This window comes from Patella vulgata, chromosome 5 (assembly GCF_932274485.2).
Source record: "Patella vulgata chromosome 5, xgPatVulg1.2, whole genome shotgun sequence".
Lineage (NCBI taxonomy): Eukaryota > Metazoa > Mollusca > Gastropoda > Patellidae > Patella > Patella vulgata.
This window is the reverse complement of record NC_065883.2, coordinates 19048697-19057410: the sequence shown is the minus strand read 5'-3', so window position 1 is coordinate 19057410 and position 8714 is coordinate 19048697. Positions and strand designations below refer to the sequence as shown.

General features: G+C 37.8%; 1 long non-coding RNA gene across 1 annotated transcript; it reads right to left on the bottom strand.

Moving 5' to 3' along the window:
• Window positions 1–3905: 3905 nt before the first annotated feature.
• On the bottom strand, window positions 3906–6730 carry LOC126821137 (uncharacterized). Its single transcript, XR_007680267.1, has 3 exons — window positions 6696–6730; window positions 5832–5957; window positions 3906–4269 (listed from the first exon to the last, which is right to left on the bottom strand). It is a non-coding gene; the product is annotated as an uncharacterized LOC126821137 (long non-coding RNA).
• Between the last annotated feature and the right edge of the window lie 1984 nt (window positions 6731–8714).

Here is an 8714-nt window from a genome sequence, read left to right as displayed (position 1 = left end):
TATAGAAGAATCGGAAATAGTAATGGAATTAGAGGAGGGGAAGAATTATGGAGCAAAAGCTGTAGAAGGCAAAAAAGAGAAAAATGAAAGCAATTTCCGTAAATTTTTTATCAGAGTGGGAAAACGGCTTAGAAAATTGTGTACTTGTGGCTGTGCTAAAAAACAAGCAGATTGAGAAATAAAACGAGGGAGGGGGGGGGGCAGGGGAAACGAAACAAGAAACATTAATTTTTTTTAAAGATAAAGATACAGAAGGTATAATAGAGGAAGCTGTAGAAAGAAACTGAATAGAGTATTGACTCTAAATGTACATAAAACAAATTTGTAAATACATGTATTTATTTCATGTTCTATAAATAAATTATAGATATTATACTTGTGTAGATATATGTGTCATAGATTTTATGGTCAGTCAATCAGGGATATATTTCTAGATAACTTAAAATAACGGGGGATATTTACGAGTAGCTTATGTATCAATCTCATTAGTAGATTAATTTTCAACCATACAACAAGGTGCATACCATAGCGCCCGTCTAACCATCATCAATGTAATGTTCAATTCCATGCCCCACCCCCCACCCCCTCCCCACAAAAAAGAGAAAGAAATCAATACTGGCCCTGCTACAATTTGACTGTATTCCTGACAGAAAGGTGTCTTTGATTCCCGATCAAATCGCTGATTGATAAGCCCTAAGGTCAAATGTATCGGTTAGGTCAAATGTAAGGAAATGACAGATAATTTTCCGGCGGACTCCCCCCCCCCCCCACCCCACCCCCCCCCAAAAAAAACAAAAGACAAAAACAAAACAAAAAAACCTATCTGCGGCGTGCCCCATCTCCGCGGCCATTGCCCTCATTTTGCGTAGTGTCACGTGGTTGTGTGTGTCTGTGGGTCGTCTACAGGGTGCAATACTTTATGGATTGCCTTGAAACTGTATATACTTATTCCTTATACCCTAAGGATGATCCCGTAGTGGCAGAGCCAGGCACATTTTTGGTATTTGTTTGTCATCTACAGGATGCATTTCTTAGCGGATCACCTTAAAACGTTGCATACTTATTCCTTATAAACAAAGAATCACCCCTATTATTTTGGGTGCATGCCCAACCCCAGGGACAGAGACACGCACATTTTCTCTTTGTGTGTCCCCTAAAGTCAACATTTCTTAACGGATCATCTTGAAAAGTTGCATACTTATTCCTTATAAACCTATTATTTTGCGTGCATGCCCAATCCCCAGAGCCAGAGATATGCCCATATTTTCTTTTTGTGTCGGCTACAGTCCGCAATTCTTAATGGATCGTCTTGAAGACTTTTCATACTGATTCCTTATACCCTAAGAATGACCTCTATTATTTTTGGTGCATGTCGACCCCCTGGGACAGATACAAGCCCAGTTTTTGTGTGTGCCTTTTGAAACTTTGCATACCTATTCCTTATACCCCAAGAACGACCCCTGTTGTTCTTTGTATGTCTATGTGTTGTCTGCAAGTCAGAATTTGTAATGGATCATCTTATTCCTTTTACCCTAAGGACGGCAACTAGTTATTCTGGTGCATTCCCCCCCCCCCCCCCACGCCTTCTCATTTGGGCGGTGCCACACCCACTATTTGTTGGAATTATCAACATATTTGGATCCAATTCCGTATGATCCTCCATTAGGTTGTACCTATTTATATTGGTCCATGTCCAACCCCCAGGGTCAGAGGTGCCACACCCACTTTTTGTTGCAATTGTCAACATATTGGGATCCAATTCCGTATGATCCACCATTAGGTTGTACCTATTTATATTGGTCCATGTCCAACCCCCAGGGGAAGAGGTTAATAAACGAGCTAGTCTAGCTTACTTTTGGATCCAATTCTTTTGCCCCTCCTGTATAAGTGTTATTGAACAAACGGCTTCTGTGCTTGAAAAATGTAAATTTTTCATTAAAATGAACACAACCTCACAAAAAGTCAACGAATATCTCAGTTAATGAATATCCCAAAATATTATATTCACATATACTTAATAGTTGAAATATTAACGTTTCTGTATTTTACTTTCAGGGGTGGGAACATATTAAAGAACATCAAGTGCTACGAAACATGAAATAAGTGAAATATTAAATGGTGAGAACGATGTCAGTAACAGTGATGAGGGCAAACACGTAAAAGACGAGAAAGACAGCAGAAAAGAATTACGAGTCCGAAAATTTAGCAAGACGGCTTTGTTTGCAAACATCAATAGAAACGATTCCAATCCCATCATTTATGCTACTAACTGTACTATTAACTTTACAACTAATTAAAATTGATTTACTGTGTTTGTTTAATATGACGTCATCAGGGGCGGGATGATATTGGATGATGTCATCAGTGGATGATACGTGATATCATACCCGGGATGATATCACATATCACCCTCTGATCACCCCATCCTCGGTATGATATGTCTGGTATCGTTTATAGAACATCAAAGACATAACACCGTGAAGGTGTGTATAGTTTATTTATTACCCGTTAAATTATAAAGTATTTATTGATTCGCTGTCTTATTTAAAATTGTAATGATTATAACAATATGTATGGAAAGAGCTACTCTAAGTTTTTGAACTTGCTCCTGATCGTTTTAATGTTTGTCAATAAAATATGTTTAAACCAAATCCCATGTTTGATTCCAATGTGGGCCGAGAAAGTTTATCAGGATTTTCCGGCGTGGTTCCCCCTTGCCAGTGGCGCAGAAGGCCCGGTAAGGGGCAACGTGTATTCGTTCGGATGGAACGAACAAACGAGGTCCTGAGTAGACATCTAGGGTGCACGCAAAACAACCTGGCCATTTGGAATTTGATATAAGAGTAGGCCATAATGTCGATGTCCGAGGCAAAATTTCTCTCACAGCACATTGTACACCCGTCTTCATTAGCTCAGTCGGAGCAGAACAGTAAGACATTAAACCCCATTTCATTCCATTCATTTTCATTTTGTTCTCTTAAAGATCAAGAGATTTGATCAATAGATTTGACACCCATCTTGCAGAAACTTTTGTCATTTCTAACTCGTTGGCGATACTGTGCTCAGCCCTCTCATGAGAGATGCCCGCAATATGCCGAGAGGTCAATCGTCGATCAGTCATCACCATGTCATGCACCCGGGTAATCTGTTCTTGAATGGTTGCTGTTGATAGTCTTCCAGAACGCGTCCAACCTCGTGGTCCTCCCACTGCTAAAAGCCCCTACGCGCAAGTGAGTTATTGAAATAATATTGAACCATGTGTTAGTCCTGAAATGACCTAGGTTGTGTCGAGTGGACGTTGTAGGTACTTAATGACTGCCCTATAGATAGTTTTGTTCATTTCTCGTGATTTCAATGGGCATGTTCTCAATATGGCCCGGTACGAAGACAATGACAACACGGCGGTTGCAGTTCTTATGTCTATGATTCAATCAATGATTGTACTTGTTGGTGGCAAAAGTTTGTTTCAACCCAATTGATTGATCCTTTTTCAACCAGTCCTCGTACTCTGAAACTTTTGGAAAAATGCTATGTTTTCATGCAAAGCATATCTATGCACCTCTTGACACGTGGCCAATCGTCTAACCTCAATTTTTAAAAAGGTGTAAAAATGTAAACAATAAGTTGTCAAATAAGTAAAACAATAATAAATGTAAATCATGATGACGTTTCCTAGTAAAATGTGACTTTATTCTTCGAGGGGTCGCGATCAGATACTGGTTTCTGGAATGGGGTCACAACCAACGAAAGGTTGGGAACCACTGAAATCGGGGAATTATAATCTCAACACAATATTTCCTGCTTTATGGAGGTGGAGTAACAATTTGTTACGGGGTCAGCTATTCTTTAAATCCCCATTTCCAAACCCCGAGCCATACAAAACAACAATAACTAATACATTAATAGCTAATAAAAGAAAGTTTTATTATGTTGGCAATTGTGTTGTTGGTGCTTGAGTAGGTTACTGTGTAGATGGCTATTGAGTTGGTGTTGGTGTTTGAGATGGTGCTTGTGTCGGTGTTGGTGTTGGAGTTGTTGGTGGTTGAGTAGGTGCTTGTGTTGTTGGTGGTTGAGTTTGGGTAGGTGCCTGTGTTGTTGGTGGTTGAGATGGTGCTTGAGTTGTTGGTACTGTGGTGACTACTGGAGGTAGTGTAGAAGCAGCTGGGAACCCACAATGACAGTATCCATCGATACAATGCAGTCCGGTGCTACACTGACAATCATCTTTTTGATACTCATGTTCACAGTGTTCTTTGCTATGACATTTCTCTAGAAAATAAATGATACTTGAAAATGGAAAAATTGAAAATTTCAGTCAAATTTTCTACATTCTGAGTGAAGTTATGAGTGTTAGAAGTTTTTACAAGATACATATAGTTTTGGCAGTCAAGGACGATTGCTACGACAATAAATACAGTCTCAGTTATCCATTTTAATGTTAAATTATTGAATGGAACGGCAACACTTCCTTACAAAAGTAGCAGAGGATGGTCATCCCCTAAATAATAAGTTATATTTGAAACAAGAAAAAAGACCTGCGATAGCACTCTTAGCTCTTATACAATGCGCCGTTAAATCAAAAAGTAAAACCGTGAAATAGAAAATCTCCTACGAGTCTTTTTTGATATCAAAAAATATCAAGACAAGCCGATAAAGTAAAAAAAAAAAACCGAGGGTCAATAAAGTGAAAAAAAACACCCCGAGCCCTTGCCGAGTTTCTTTTTTACATTATCGACGAGTGTTGATATTTTTTGATATCAAAAAGGACGAGTAGGAGATTTTATTTATCACCCAATCATTTAATACATGCACAAATAAATAAATATAATTCTTTGCTAAAGATTTCAGTTTTACTGAACCTGATTACATAAAGGCGTAGGGATACATCATTTTTGACAGCAATTCAACCATTGCAAAGTCCTTTATATTGACCCAGTGTTTCTATCAAGGTCAATTAAATAAAAATAATTCATTTTTAATAAAAAACGAAGTTACTCTTAGTAAAAAAAAATGAACTGTTCTTTGAAAATAAAAAAAAGTAGTTCCTTTTTAACTGACCAACCAAATTCATGTAAAACAATATCTCCTAAGGCGATATCACAATAGATTATGAAATCTATCATACAAGCGATATCTACTGTAGAATGTATTATTGGGTGATACATATTTTTATGACTACAGCGTATAACCAATCACACCAACCCTCGCTACTCTTATAAAATATTAATGAAAACAAAGAAATATGATCCGAAACTCCCAAAGGGTTGATGTAACGAAAGAGATGGCAATTGTTTAAACGAGGAGATTCAGTCGCATTTCTTTCGCTGGAATCTCAGCCGTGACGAATCATTAAAATCAAAATACGGACTGAATGCACAAGGACAACCGATCCCGAAGTACCTTTCGACTGTTCAGCCAAGGGATCTTTTACATGCACGCCAATGTATACACGAGGCCTTGGTTTTCGTCCCATCCGACTAGACAGTTGTCCTTGACAAGGGTAAACCATGTCGGAAAATCCCGATGAACTTTCTCGGCCAATGCAGGGATCAAACACGCGACCTCCAGGCTAGCGAACCAGCGTCTTAGCCATAGTGGCTCCGCATGTGTGAGACAGACTTTAAAGTATGATATTGCTAACGACCTGCAAAATTCAAACGTAAAAATACATGTAAGCCTCTGCCATAGAAACATATGATGTTGCTGACACACACTGCATAGTAACTGCTATGTTTAAAATCAGAGATCGGTTCAAATATCTCGTACGATCGGTATCAAATATCTTTTCCCAGCAGTTTAATTGTCTTGGTGATATGATATATATTACTTACCAGTTATAGTTTCACATTTTCGAGTACAAGTACATATATTATTGATACATTTTGTCGTTGCAAAAACCACACAGGATAAAGATTTACAATCGCCGTCTTGAACACATGACTCACATGCTACGGTGGCTAAAATAGATAAACAAAAGTGAAAGAATACAAAAAGTTGGCATTGTGGAATATTCTGTTTTGGCGTCATTTACTGCTAAACGCTTTATGATCATCTCCGCTTTTAAAGGAGTCTTCCAGCTAGCTGTGAGTCAGCATAAGTATTCGACGTATTGCAAGTTGATTTAAGTAATAAACGAACTGCCGTGTAATATTGTGCAAGCCACATAATAACACGGAAGTGTCCGATGTATAGCAATTCACAACAACAGACGGCTGTCTAAAACAATATATGCACTAAAACCATTTTAGAATCTATACCGAACTCATATTAAAGTCTATCTAAGAGCAAACTATCCTTTTATATGGTTTTTGGTGTATATATATATTTGAAATATTGGAAAGTAGAACAAATTACCCGAAAAATTTGCACTGGTATTGTCTATTAGTTATAGCCGCCGATTGTTACTTTAATGATGATAATCAAATCGCTTATACCCCTGGTCATGCATCTTTATACAATCATGGATTCAAATTTACTTTCAAACCCTCATGCATAAAGTTATTGTTGCACACGTAACATTTTGATGTTCAAACAGACATCATGCGACGATTGAAAAACTGCGTTAGGCGCTCAGAGTTGCAAGAATAAACAATATTTTTAGAATTTCACATTGTACCAGTAGTGCATCACTGGGTAAAATCCAGTTATTCTATTTATTGTTGAACAACCCCACATCAATAACATTTCATACTAACCAATAAATACAGCTAGAAAGATCAGAACCTTCATTTTGCAAGAGAAGTTTTAATATAATGATCTCAAAAATTGTCTGATCTGTTTTTTTAAAAACATGTACCTGAAATATTACGTGCCTTATCTTTGACCTATAAAAGTGCTTCGTTTATGTTGAACAGCCAAAACGACACCCACGGTTCTAAATTTATCATTATCTGGATTGATAAAAACAATGCAGGTTGACCTACGGCATCATGGATTTTTCTCAGACTACTGTACTAAACAAGTACCACCGAACTATAAACCAGGAGCTGAGCACGGTGTTATCACAGTCAAAGGAACAAGTATGCTGAGATTATGACTATTTTCGAAGAGCGTCGCCGCCAAGAAGAACACGAACAACACGATGGGTAGCGGTTTGGGATCAGTTCCTGTTCCAAAAATGCATTCAAATGCGTTTTTGATACTGTACTTCCATTTTCGGCGACAGCAGTTAGTTTCATTAGTTTATAGGTGGGTGATTAAAAATACCCTATACGATAGCACCCAAGATGGCCCTCGATACCCTAAAATCATGTAAAATTCGTAATACATTTTAACGGGCATTTTAGGTGAACATATGATAATTTAACACCGTTGTAAATGGCAGCTATAGAATATGTACCCCCGAACACATACACATATTGACACATAAAAAACGACTACTTAATCAAATGGAAGGCATCTTTGAAAGATGCTAAATAGGCGAACATGTGATAATGTTACATAGTTGTAAATTGCATAAATGGAATCTGCTGCCCAGAAAACATATATATTGACACCCGAAAACCCGACGGATTTACAATACTATATGGACTATCTATCTTTCGCTTCATAAACCCAATGAAAAGACGTCTTCAAGAAATTGTGCACCATGGAAATGATAATTAGACCATTTTCAGATTCCATCTGCTGTGTCTCATTGTTAAATGGATTAAAACAACCCCTCTAAATTCGAAACAGGCTGTTATCTCCCAATTCACTGATAATATTTGGTTTATTATCTAAATAGTTCTATGTCAGTAAATATCTGTATTATATCACAACATTTAATCAAGATAGCTCTTCATCGTCGAATGACATGAATAAAATTATAGTATTCAAACCATGTTAACACAGAATTAAATGTCCAATAAAAACTCAGGGGCTATACTATATACCGGAAAACACCGGAAAACTACCGGAAAACACCATGTTACACTGAATACCGGTGTTTTCCGGTATTTAGTGGGGTTTTTTTCGGTGTTTTCCGGTATTCAGTATAACATGGTGTTTTCCGGTGTTTTCCGGTAGTTTTCCGGTATATAGTTTTGCTGAAACCCAGACCCAACAGATTAAAGCTTGTTATCTGTTCCACATACATAGTAAATACATGTATATATTTAATTTTCGTCGAAGTCACCGGAATCAACCGTAAATCGATAGAAACCACGGAGTTGTTCTACACGAAGATGCAGTCAAACAGAAACATTAAAATTTACAATTCAGCAAATCTGTTATATATTTAATCCCAAGTAAATTATTTTCAATTTTTCAGCTATGAGTGTTATGTTAACTCAGAAAAAAAAAATTATGACACTGTGTAATATTCAACTCTTCCTGCTATTAATAACGGGGGGTGGGTGGCTTAGTGGTTAGCACGTGTGCGCTGTATCATTAAGTCTGTCATTGAGTCAACTGGCGTGGTTTCGAATCCCCGGTTGTACGTGACAAGGAGTAGGGTCGCCTGTCCAACCTCGTGGGTTTTCTCCGGCTCCTCCGGTTTCCTCCCACTGCTAAAGACCCCTACGCGCAAGCGAATTATGGAAATAAAAATTGAACCATATGTTAGTCCCGAAATGACCTGGTTTGTGTCGAGTGGACGTTAAACCCCATTTCTCTCTCTCGCTATTAATAACCCGTTCAGCAAAGACTCTATGTGAAGTTTTGGGAAATCCCTTGCAAACTACGATATTGTGAAACTTTAATCTCTAACAGGAATATCAGTCCAAAAATTATAT